The sequence below is a fragment of the Salvelinus fontinalis genome, chromosome 33 (genome assembly GCF_029448725.1).
Source record: "Salvelinus fontinalis isolate EN_2023a chromosome 33, ASM2944872v1, whole genome shotgun sequence".
Classification (NCBI taxonomy): Eukaryota; Metazoa; Chordata; class Actinopteri; order Salmoniformes; family Salmonidae; genus Salvelinus; species Salvelinus fontinalis.
The window spans coordinates 1,887,988-1,901,123 of record NC_074697.1 but is presented as its reverse complement, the minus strand read 5'-3'; the positions used below and the strand labels follow the sequence as shown (position 1 = coordinate 1,901,123).

At 46.4% G+C, this 13,136-nt stretch overlaps 1 protein-coding gene across 1 annotated transcript in view; it reads left to right on the top strand.

Annotated features, from left to right (window-relative positions):
- The first annotated feature begins 2,102 nt into the window (after positions 1–2,102).
- LOC129831627 (rho guanine nucleotide exchange factor TIAM1-like) overlaps positions 2,103–13,136 on the top strand; it is a 100,141-nt gene continuing 89,107 nt past the window's right edge. Inside the window, exon 1 of the mRNA XM_055894967.1 lies at positions 2,103–2,259. The gene's annotated coding sequence lies outside the window, so the exon portion shown is untranslated. The remainder of the gene's footprint in view (positions 2,260–13,136) is intronic.

Sequence of the window (13,136 nt, the reverse complement as noted above, 5' to 3'; positions counted from 1 at the left end):
TATCCAGGTGGCCCGTTGTCTTATCCAGGTGGCCCTTTGTCTTATCCAGGTGGCCCGTTGTCTTATCCAGGTGGCCCGTTGTCTTATCCAGGTGGCCTTTTGTCTTATCCAGGTGGCCTTTTGTCTTATCCAGGTGGCCTTTTGTCTTATCCAGATGGCCCTTTGTCTTATCCAGATGGCCCGTTGTCTTATCCAGGTGGCCCGTTGTCTTATCCAGGTGGCCCGTTGTCTTATCCAGGTGGCCCGTTGTCTTATCCAGGTGGCCCGTTGTCTTATCCAGGTGGCCCGTTGTCTTATCCAGGTGGCCCGTTGTCTTATCCAGGTGGCCCGTTGTCTTATCCAGGTGGCCCGTTGTCTTATCCAGGTGGCCCGTTGTCTTATCCAGGTGGCCCGTTGTCTTATCCAGGTGGCCCGTTGTCTTATCCAGGTGGCCCGTTGTCTTATCCAGGCGGCCCGTTGTCTTATCCAGGCGGCCCGTTGTCTAATCCAGGCGGCCCGTTGTCTAGTCCAGATGGCCCGTTGTCTTGTCCAGATGGCCCGTTGTCTTATCCAGATGGCCCGTTGTCTTATCCAGGTGGCCCTTTGTCTTATCCAGGTGGGCCGTTGTCTTATCCAGGTGGCCTTTTGTCTTATCCAGGTGGCCCGTTGTCTTATCCAGGTGGCCCGTTGTCTTATCCAGGTGGCCCGTTGTCTTATCCAGGTGGCCCGTTGTCTTATCCAGGTGGCCCGTTGTCTTATCCAGGTGGCCCGTTGTCTTATCCAGGTGGCCCGTTGTCTTATCCAGGTGGCCCGTTGTCTTATCCAGGTGGCCCGTTGTCTTATCCAGGTGGCCCGTTGTCTTATAAAAAATAGATACCATCTGGATATCTCTTTATATTGTCTGACCACATCATATATATTATTCTCGCCTGGTTTGTTATCTTACATGTTACGGGTGACTGCTTCTTTTCTCACGGCAACGGGCTCTGTTCCTCACGGCAACGGGCTCTGTTCCTCACGGCAACGGGCTCTGTTCCTCACGGCAACGGGCTCTGTTCAGTTGACAGGAGTGAGTCCAGTACTACCGGCCGGCCACTTGACTCTACACTACATGATACAATGTTGTCTGCTTCTCATTAAACCCCCCCCCACCCCCCCCCTTATAGTCTGAGGGTATTACTGGTGAAGACAACGTTCAGTATTGTATCTTCTAACATTAGAAACCAACTGGAAATAGTTGAATACCTTCTGAAGTATGAACTCCCTTTGCCTTGGTCACTTCTCTGAAAGTCTGCCCCTTCACCTGATATTTTCGCAGTTTATATTTCTAGAAATTGAGATTTTTCTATCCACAGATTGGCAAAATCATTTGATTTTTTTGTGTGTTTTTCCTCCTTTTTCTTCCTAATTTCAATCTTGTCTCATCGTTGCAACTCCCCAAATGCGCGCGGGAGAGGCGAAGGTCGAGTCATGCGTCCTCCGAAACATGACCCGCCAAACCGTGCTTCTTAACACCCGTCCGCTTAACCCGGGAAGGCAGCTGCACCAATGTGTCAGAGGAAACACCATCCAACTGACTACTGAAGTCAGCCTGCAGGCACCTGGCCCGCCACAAGGAATCGCTAGAGCGCGATGAGCCAAGTAAAGCCTCCCCCCCCGGTCAAACGCTCCCCTAACCCGGACGATGCTGGGCCAATTGTTCCCCGCCCTATGGGACTCCGGGTCACAGCCGGTTGTGACACCGCCTGGGATCGAACCCGGGTCTGTAGTAGCACTTTAGACCGCTGCGCCACTCAGGAGGCCCAATTTTACAATATTTTAAACTAACAGATTATCCAACACTGTGAGTGATTTGTTTATTAGTTGTTTGACTGTCTGAAGAATTGGTTGGACAACATTTAAAATAAAGAAATGAAAATATTTTCCTATTCAAAAAGGTTGTGTGTCAGTGATTGATTTGTATAGGTGTAGTCTAGGTGTATTTATTGATAAAGCACAGTTTGCACAAATATACAGATGTAGAGGTGTCCCGGACTCCCGACTCCGATTGGCTCAAGCAAGAATTTAGTGTCACTCTCGTCAACCACTCGCGCGCAGTCTCCGTTGTCTAAGAGCCGCGCGCCCCCCTCCCCTCGCGGCGTGAAAACAACATGGTAGCGGAAACACACGGAGCTTGCAGCGGAACAGACACAGTCTAGCGATGGCATGTTCTACACAGCGGGTCCGATTCACCGCACACACTGGACGACAACCACAATAATCACCTGAGAGTAATGACAGGTAAGTTTATTTTTATTTTTAATATAGTGTGTTTTTGTTGTTAGTTTTTCTTCTCATGTGAGGATAAATGAGCTTTATGTTTGACGCCGTAGTGCCCCCGTGTCCTACAGACCAGTTTGATTCCCCGTGACCGCGTCAATAATAAGGCATTAGACCTTTCTCTTGTCATATCTTGTGTACGGATAGGCTCAACGCACAGGTAGGCTGCCTGGCGTTACTCATATAGCAGTGATTATAAAGCTGACATTACTGCATGAGCCCTGTCCACTTGTTTTCTATTCATAATGAATGGATGCATGCATGTGCCCATTGCTCTGCCACCACCACATGAATGGCATAGATGCCCACAGATCAATAGGCTACATTGGGCAACAAATCACTTCACAATGTTGTCGACTCTAGTCACTCTCCCGTGGCTATTTTGAGAGGTAAAAAGTGTCATGTCTGTGTGTCTTCATTACTGAACGGAGGAGTTCACGGTGACACTGACAGTCAGCAGTAGACCGACATGCCTGCCTTGCTACTGAATGGAGGAGTTCACGGTGACACTGACAGTCAGCAGTAGACCGACATGCCTGCCTTGCTACAGGTATTCTAATCAAACCTGACAGCAGTCTATTGTAAGCTATTGATTAAACCAAATGCACGCAGGACATTGAACATGCACCACCTGTAGAATAAGATGTGTAGACATGTGTATTGATTTGACAATGTGTTTGGAAACAAACTGTAGGACTCTGGTGGGTGTAAGAGAGAGAGAGAGAGAGAAATATGAATGGTCTCAGAATGACAGAATGACTTGGTGTGGTAGAATGAGGAAGGACAACATTTGTAACAATGTCAGAACCTTGTCTGTCCTGTCTACGACTGATGTGTTGTGGACTAACCTTCTGCACATCACTACCATCATCATCATCATCACCACCCTCTAACAATAACAGAGTTAAACATTACCGTTAACAGTTGGTCATTTTTGCTTTCCATCCCTCAGGATGGAGAAGACTTGGTTACGTCTGTATAGTTATATGAGTTATCTGTTTATCCAAATCTCTATTCCCTATATAGTGCTCTGATCCATAGGGAATAGGCTTCTATTAGAGACTGAAGCTGTGTATGTGTAACAGTTTTTTACCTTCCGTCCCTCTCCTCGTCCCTACCTGGGCTCGAACTAGGGACCCTCTGCACACATCAACAACTGCCTCCCGCGAAGCATTATTTACCCATCGCTCCACAAAAGCCGCGGCCCTTGCAGAGCAAGGGGAACAACCACTTCAAGGTCTCAGAGCGAGTGACGTTACCGATTTGAAACGCCGTTTACGCGCACCACCGCTAACTAGCTAGCCATTTCACACCAGTTACATATAGACAGGTAAATATAGGTTATATTTACATATATGTTTACTTGTGCCACCAGGTCACAAATTCTGCTGTTGGGATTGGACACTGTGGTGTTTAGCCATACAGTGGGGAGAACAAGTATTTGATACACTGCCGATTTTGCAGGTTTTCCTACTTACAAAGCATGTAGAGGTCTGTAATTTTTTATCATAGATACACTTCAACTGTGAGATGGAATTGAAAGATGAAAATCCAGAAAATCACATTGTATGATTTTTAAGTAATTAATTAGCATTTTATTGCATGACATAAGTATTTGATCACCTACCAACCAGTAAGAATTCCGGCTCTCACAGACCTGTTTTTCCTTTAAGAAGCCCTCCTGTTCTCCACTCATTACCTGTATTAACTGCACCTGTTTGAACTCGTTACCTGTATAAAAGATTACACATATACGGGAGTTTGTAAAAATTAGATTTGTGTTTGATTTCTTTGTGGTTTTGTGTAATCTGAGGGAAATACAGCCTGTCTGTTATATGGTCGTACATTTGGCAGGAGGATTGGTGTTGATCTTGTGTAAATTGATTTTATAAAATTGTAGGTCCCCCCCGAACATCGCTTTCCATCAGTTTATACAGCAGGGCCTCATGCCAAATGTGACGCACCACTTGGATTCAGTCTTAAGTAGCAGCATTTGAAGTGGTGTTTTTTTTAATTTTTACATTGGATAAAAGTAGAGACTCAGAGCTACAAAATGGTATACTGCAGTTGAGGAACAATGGGGAAAGTAATTCTGCGTTGAAAGTTCATAAACTTGTAACCCAACTTTTGAGAAAACGAACCTTGAATGTTTTGGTACTACTACTGGAGAGCCTTACTTTGTCTACACCCATTCAGCATCGTTCACACCCTCTTAAGCCTTAGCCCCACCCATCTATTTAAGGATTCACAGTAGTAGTAAACAACCAAAGATTTCAAGACTAAAAGTGGTGAAAGTCGTAGTAAAAATAAACTTTATCTTGGCCTATATCCTAATCTGATTTTGGTGCGAGCCAACCAGCTAACGTTAGCTATACACAGATCATATACGTAACATTAGCTAGCGAGCCAACCAGCTAACGTTAGCTATATACGTAACCTCAGCTAGCGAGCCAACCAGCTAACGTTAGCTATACACAGATCGTATACGTAACGTTAGGTAGCGAGCCAACCAGCTAACGTTAGCTATACACAGATCATATACGTAACGTTAGCTAGCGAGCCAACCAGCTAACGTTAGCTATACACAGATCATACACGTAACGTTAGCTAGCGAGCCAGCCAGCTAACGTTAGCTATACCAAGATCTTACACGTAACGTTAGCTAGCGAGCCAGCCAGCTAACGTTAGCTATACCAAGATCATACACGTAACATTAGCTAGCGAGCCAGCCAGCTAACGTTAGCTATACCAAGATCATACACGTAACATTAGCTAGCGAGCCAGCCAGCTAACATTAGCTATATACAGATCATACACGTAACGTTAGCTAGCTAACGTTAGCTATACCAAGATCATACACATAACGTTAGCTAGCGAGCCAGCCAGCTAACGTTAGCTATACACAGATCATACACGTAACGTTAGCTAGCGAGCCAACCAGCTAACGTTAGCTATACACAGATCATACACGTAACGTTAGCTAGCGAGCCAGCCAGCTAACATTAGCTATACACAGATCATACACGTAACGTTAGCTTGCGAGCCAACCAGCTAACGTTAGCTATACACAGATCATACACGTAACGTTAGCTAGCGAGCCAGCCAGCTAACGTTAGCTATACACAGATCATACACATAACGTTAGCTAGCGAGCCAGCCAGCTAACATTAGCTATACACAGATCATACACGTAACGTTAGCTTGCGAGCCAACCAGCTAACGTTAGCTATACACAGATCATACGCGTAACATTAGCTAGCGAGCCAGCCACATTAGCATTAGCTGGCTAACGGTAAGCTTTAACTTGCATTAAAAACAACTTTCTGACAATTAGAAACGTATAAAATCTGAAAATGTAACCCTTATACATGGATGAACGCTTTTCCCTCTGTAATCCGGAGACAGGTCTTTTTGGACCCTCCGCTTTTGGCATTTCATCTCTCTTCTTCCACTGATTTCAAAACTCGGTCAACTTCTTCTGTGAAAATGACACCGTTGTCGTCCCCCCCCCCCCCCCCCCCCCTCACCACCATTGTCATCAGAATAAATCAATTAAAATGTTTTTAACCTAAATCAGGGATTTCCTCGTTTGTCAGATTTTTCAATTTCGGAGTCAGCATGGCACGATCATCGCAACATTTTCCCCCACTGAGCTTTGTCGATAGGGCTATTACCTTCAGGGCAGCAATGTTGAGAGCAGTAGCAAAACGTTTTCAGTTCTTTATGATATATTTTAAAAGCCGCGGTAGACAGGATTATCCACACATACTGACCAGCTCATGTTATAGACAGAAGCCTCCTACATGGCAGACCAATCCGAACTCATCTCTTGGTATGTCCAGCCCACTCATTATCTTAGCCAATCATGGCTAGCGGGAAGGTTCCTGTATTTTTCCGTGGCTAAACCAACTAGGCTTGTTAATTGACAATTGTATTTGTATTTACAGATGGCATACACGTTTGTTATTAAGGTATATGGAAGTTCACATGTTCCAGAATGCATTTCTGACCCCCTCCCAAAAGATTATATATATTTTTTGAAAAACATACGCAGAGTTTCTTGAATGGGGTCACAAATTGAGTCAAAGGCTTTTTTGAAATCAACAAAGCATGAGAAGACTTTGCTATTGTTTTTCCCCCCAATAAGGGGTGTGCAGGGTGAATACATGGTCTGTCGTACAGTAATTTGGTAAGAAGCCAATTTGACATTTGCTCAGGATATGGTTTTCACTTAGGATATGTTGGAGTCTGTTGTTGATGATACTGCAGTGGGTTTTTCCTGAGGTTACTGTCGGGTTCTGCTGTACTTATTGGGGTCAAATTTGTCTCCACTTTTGTGGATTTGGGTGATCAGACCTTGGTTCCAAATATTGGGGAAGATGCCAGAGCTGAGGAAAATATTGAAGAGTTTGAGTATAGCCAACTTGAATTTGTGGTCTGTATATTTTATCATTTCATTGAGGATACCATCAACACCACAGGTCTTTTGGGGTTGGAGGGTTTATATTTTGTCCTGTAGTTCATCCAATGTAATTGGAGAATCCAGTGGGTTCTGGTCGTCTTCAATAGTTGATTCACTGATTTTTGCATTTGATCATGTATTTGTTTTTGCTCTTGGTTCATTGTTCTATGGCCGAAAAGATTGGAGAAGTGGTTTATCTACACATCTCCATTTTGGATAGATAACTATTTGTGTTTAGTGTTTTTCCAATTCTCCCAGAAGCGACTTCATTCTTTAATCGCATTGAGCTGTGTTCTGACATATATTGTTGTACAGTTTCAATGTTCCCCCATAGTAAAGGTTTATGTTCTGGTCTCTCTCAATTCAATAGACTTTATTGACATGGCAAGTTAAATTACTTGCATTATCAAAGTATACATATAACAAAAATGGTTGGGACCAACAGCAATAATAGTAGTAGTGGAAATGGGATTACCATAAACGGCAACAACAACAATATTAATCAGAACAACAATACATTAAAGCAACAGTAGTAGACCAGTGTCAACATGACTGAGAAGACACATGACCTGGTATGAAAGCCAAAACAAAACAAGATGGGAAATATTATCAACATTACTTTGCATTTTTCACTGGCCGTCCCTCAGGTTGTGGCAGGAGGACACACATTTGGATGCCAAAACATTTAGTCTTTTCACCCAATAAATATTAGATTATTTAAAAAATTTTTTTATATAGTTTCAAATTCTTTGTACTGAATAATAATTTCAGGAAAGAAAGATTTTCTCGCTCACATGACTCTATTGGAACGGCCTCTTCTCTTGGTATTTACCATGATGATGTTCCAAATGGTAGACTTCTCTACAGCAGTGCTGTCCCAACTCCGGTCCTCCAGTAGCCCCAACAGCCCAACTCCGGTCCTCCAGTACCCCCAACAGCCCAACTCCGGTCCTCCAGTACCCCCAACAGCCCAACTCCGGTCCTCCAGTACCCCCAACAGCCCAACTCCGGTCCTCCAGTACCCCCAACAGCCCAACTCCGGTCCTCCAGTACCCCCAACAGCCCAACTCCGGTCCTCCAGTACCCCCAACAGCCCAATTCCGGTCCTCCAGTACCCCCCAACAGCCCAACTCCGGTCCTCCAGTACCCCCCAACAGCCCAACTCCGGTCCTCCAGTACCCCCAACAGCCCAACTCCGGTCCTCCAGTACCCACCAACAGCCCAACTCCGGTCCCCCAGTACCCCCCCAACATCCCAACTCCGGTCCTCCAGTACCCCCCAAACATCCCAACTCCGGTCCTCCAGTACCCCCCCAACAGCCCAACTCCGGTCCTCCAGTACCCCCCCAACAGCCCAACTCTGGTCCTCCAGTACCCCCCCCCCCAACCGCCCAACACCGGTCCTCCAGTACCCCCCCCCCCCCCCCAACAGCCCAACTCCGGTCCTCCAGTACCCCCCACCCCCCCAACAGCCCAACTCCGGTCCTCCAGTACCCCCCCCCCCCCCCAACAGCCCAACTCCGGTCCTCCAGTACCCCCCCCCCCCCCAACAGCCCAACTCCGGTCCTCCAGTACCCCCCCAACAGCCCAACTCCGGTCCTCCAGTACCCCCCCCCCAACAGCCCAACTCCGGTCCTCCAGTACCCCCCCCCCAACAGCCCAACTCCGGTCCTCCAGTATCCCCCCCCAACAGCCCAACTCCGGTCCTCCAGTACCCCCCCAACAGCCCAACTCCGGTCCCCCAGTACCCCCCCAACAGCCCAACTCCGGTCCCCCAGTACCCCCCCAACAGCCCAACTCCGGTCCCCCAGTACCCCCCCAACAGCCCAACTCCGGTCCTCCAGTACCCCCCAACAGCCCAACTCCGGTCCTCCAGTACCCCCCCCCAACAGCCCAACTCCGGTCCTCCAGTACCCCCCCCCAACAGCCCAACTCCGGTCCTCCAGTACCCCCCCCCCAACAGCCCAACTCCGGTCCTCCAGTACCCCCCCCCCAACAGCCCAACTCCGGTCCCCCAGTATCCCCCCAACAGCCCAACTCCGGTCCCCCAGTATCCCCCCAACAGCCCAACTCCGGTCCCCCAGTACCCCCCCAACAGCCCAACTCCGGTCCTCCAATACCCCCCCCCCCCCCCCCCCCAACAGCCCAACTCTGGTCCTCCAGTACCCCCCCCCCCCCCAACAGCCCAACTCTGGTCCCCCAGTACCCCCAAAACAGCCCAACTCCGGTCCCCCAGTACCCCCCAACAGCCCAACTCCGGTCCCCCAGTACCCCCCCAACAGCCCAACTCCGGTCCTCCAGTACCCGCCCAACAGCCCAACCCCGGTCCTCCAGTACCCCCCCCCCCAACAGCCAAACTCCGGTCCCCCAGTACCCCCCCAACAGCCCAACTCCGGTCCTCCAGTACCCCCCAACAGTACATATTGTTGTTGAGGCCCGAACAAGCACACCTGACTCTCTACTTGTCAACTAATCATCAAGCCCTTGACAAGTTGAATCAGGTGTTTTTTGTTGTTGTTGTTCATAGCTACAACAAAAATGTGTGCCGTTGTGGGGGTACTCGAGGACCCATAGGGCGCTGGTCTAAAGTAGTGCACTATATAGGGAATAGGGTTCTATAGGGCTCTGGTCTAAAGTAGTGCACTATATAGGGAATAGGGTTCTATAGGGCCCTGGTCTAAAGTAGTGCACTATATAGGGAATAGGGTTCTATAGGGCTCTGGACTAAAGTAGTGCACTATGTAGGGAATAGGGTTCTATAGGGCCCTGGTCTAAAGTAGTGCACTATATAGGGAATAGGGTTCTATAGGGCCCTGGTCTAAAGTAGTGCACTATATAGGGAATAGGGTTCTATAGGGCTCTGGACTAAAGTAGTGCACTATGTAGGGAATAGGGAGCCTAATATTTAGACTAACTACTGGAGGCAGCTCAGGATCTTTCATCAGAACCACACGCAGAAGAATGTTGACTGCAAGTCATCTGATCATTTTGTTGGCTTTTTCAGTAACACTTAAGGACTTGTCCGGTACACAAACTGAGCTTTTGTTCTTTAATTTTCTTCTTGTGTATAAAGTACTACCCAAACACAGATGATCGCTTGAAATGTGCATATTTTAGATCCTTTTAAAAAGTACTCTGTGTGAATAATTCATGTTTTATCCCACGTTCACATAACTGCTTGTTCATTTCATTTGCAAAGTGGAGCGTAGTAAATACTCTAGTGTGTTGTTCTGCTCCAGACAAACTTTTTGTTTTTCCTCCTTGTGAGTGTTTTGTTTGTTCTGCTCCAGACTAACTTTGTTCTGTCCAGCTGCAGCGTTGCTATGGGCCCTGGTCCAAAAGTAGTTCACCAGAAAGAAATAGGGTTCAATTTGGACCGCGAATGTTGTTGCGGCTCTGTTTGTTCTGTACACCAGCCAAAACTGTACACTCCATTCTCTGTAAGGCAGATTTTTTGTAATTTTTTTTTTTTTTACAAACGGACTCTGATTTAAAATTATTTATAAAGGTAAATTAATAACATGTAATATTTTTACATTTTGAAATGCAAAACATAAAAAAAAATTCTGCCCTCACTTGGATATAAATTGCGATGTAAATGTGGAAGAGGATTTTAACGTAGCAGATGTTGGAGGACCATTCATTCCCCTGTGTGGGTGTGTGTGTGGGTGTGTGTGGGTGTGTGTGTGTGTGTGTGTGTGTGTGTGTGGCGGGGCGTTTGGTATTGTAGTCACTGCAACGATGCATTCAGTAGGCCTGAATTATTATAATTCCAAATCAATCGACCGACTCGGTTATTTCCATAATTAACATCAGTCAGACCCCATTGTAGTTATGACGTTAGTTAAGGAAGCCCTGCCAAGGAAGCCCTGCCAAGGAAGCCCTGCCAAGGAAGCCCTGCCAAGGAAGCCCTACCAAGGAAGCCCTGCTACAACACACCCTCCTTTTCCTTAAATTCAATATTTCATAGCAATAGTTAAATATCTTCATCTTCATTATTTTCTTCTATCTTTTGCTGTTGTTTTATTGTAAAGTTCATTCCATTGAACTTATCATGACAATGACCCGTAGGAGTTTGAAAAACAAGACAAAGAGATCAGGGACCAAGCTAGATTGAACTGGTCTATTATCCACAGTTCTCTCTGTAGACTACAGTGTGCTGGAAAGTGTGTTTTCATGGAGGAGAGAGAGAGGTCTTCCCAGGGCTGTGTCCCAAATGGTACCTTGTTCCCTAATATAGTGCACTACTGTTATCCCGGGCACATTGGGTGTGCTGTATAGGGGACTAATATAGTGCACTACTGTTAACCAGGGCCCATTGGGTGTGCTGTATAGGGGACTAATATAGTGCACTACTGTTAACCAGGGCCCATTGGGTGTGCTGTATAGGGGACTAATATAGTGCACTACTGTTATCCCGGGCACATTGGGTGTATAGGGGACTAATATAGTGCACTACTGTTAACCAGGGCCCATTGGGTGTGCTGTATAGGGGACTAATATAGGGCACTACTGTTAACCAGGGCCCATTGGGTGTGCTGTATAGGGGACTAATATAGGGCACTACTGTTAACCAGGGCCCATTGGGTGTATAGGGGACTAATATAGTGCACTACTGTTAACCAGGGCCCATTGGGTGTATAGGGGACTAATATAGTGCACTACTGTTAACCAGGGCCCATTGGGTGTATAGGGGACTAATATAGTGCACTACTGTTAACCAGGGCCCATTGGGTGTGCTGTATAGGGGACTAATATAGTGCACTACTGTTAACCAGGGCCCATTGGGCGTGCTGTGTAGGGGACTAATATAGTGCACTACTGTTAACCAGGGCCCATTGGGCGTGCTGTATAGGGGACTAATATAGTGCACTACTGTTAACCAGGGCCCATTGGGCGTGCTGTATAGGGGACTAATATAGTGCACTACTGTTAACCAGGGCCCATTGGGCGTGCTGTATAGGGGACTAATATAGTGCACTACTGTTAACCAGGGCCCATTGGGCGTGCTGTATAGGGGACTAATATAGTGCACTACTGTTAACCAGGGCCCATTGGGCGTGCTGTATAAGGGATAAGGGTTCCATTTAGGACTCATCCCCAGACAGTGATGTTGACTCATTCTACACAGACTGGCTAATTCTACTGGCCAAAAGTTTTCTTGTGAGAATTATCATCCCTCCCTCCCGTCCGTCCGTCCGTCACAGAACAAGAGATTCCTTAGATCAGAGGAACGGGGGAGGACTCTGTTGCTGCTTCTCTGTGCCTGAGTTATTTTCTTTTTTCTGGGTAGAGATAGATAGAGGGAGAGAATTTAAAGGCAAGTGGATGAGGCTTCAATCAGATCGCCTAAGTTCAGTGCTGTTTTGGGATCAGTTTTGTGTATATATACATACATACATATATACATACATACATACACAGTTGAAGTCGGAAGTTTACATACAGTTAGGTTGGAGTTAAAACAAATTTTTCAACCACTCCACAAAATTCTTGTTAACAAACTGTAGTTTTGGCAAGTCGGTTAGGAAATCTACTTTGTGCATGACACAAGTCATTTTTAAAACGAATCCTATATCGACATAACCTGAAAGGCCGCTCAGCAAGGAAGAAGCCACTGCTCCAAAACCACCATAAAAAAGCCAGACTATGGTTTGCAACTGCACATGGGGACAAAGATCGTACTTTTTGGAGAAATGTCCTCTGGTCTGATGAAACAGAAATAGAACTGTTTGGCCATAATGACCATCGTTATGTTTGGAGGAGGAGGGAGGCTTGCAAGCCGAAGAACACCATCCCAACCGCGAAGCACGTGGGTGGCAGCATCATGTTGTGGGGGTGCTTTGCTGCAGGAGGGGCTGGTGCACTTCACAAAATAGATGGCATCATGAGGAAAGACAATTATGTGGATATATGGAAGCAATATCTCAAGACATTAGTCAGGAAGTTAAAGCTTGGTCGCAAATGGGTCTTCAAAATGGACAATGACTCCAAGCATATCTCCAAAGTTGTGGCAAAATGGCTTAAGGACAACAAAGTCAAGTTATTGGAGTGGCCATCATAAAGCCCTGACCTCAATCCCATAGAACATTTGTGGGCAGAACTGAAAAAGCGTGTGCGAGCAAGGAGGCCTACAAACCTGACTCAGTTACACCAGCTCTGTCAGGAGGAATGGGCCAAAATTCACCCAACTTATTGTGGGAAGCTTGTGGAAGGCTACCCGACATGTTTGACCCAAGGTAAATAATTTAAAGGCAATGCTACCAAATACTATTTGAGTGTATGTAAACTTCTGACCCACTGGGAATGTGATGAAAGAAATCAAGGCTGAAATAAATAATTCTCTCTACTATTATTCTATCATTTCACATTCTTAA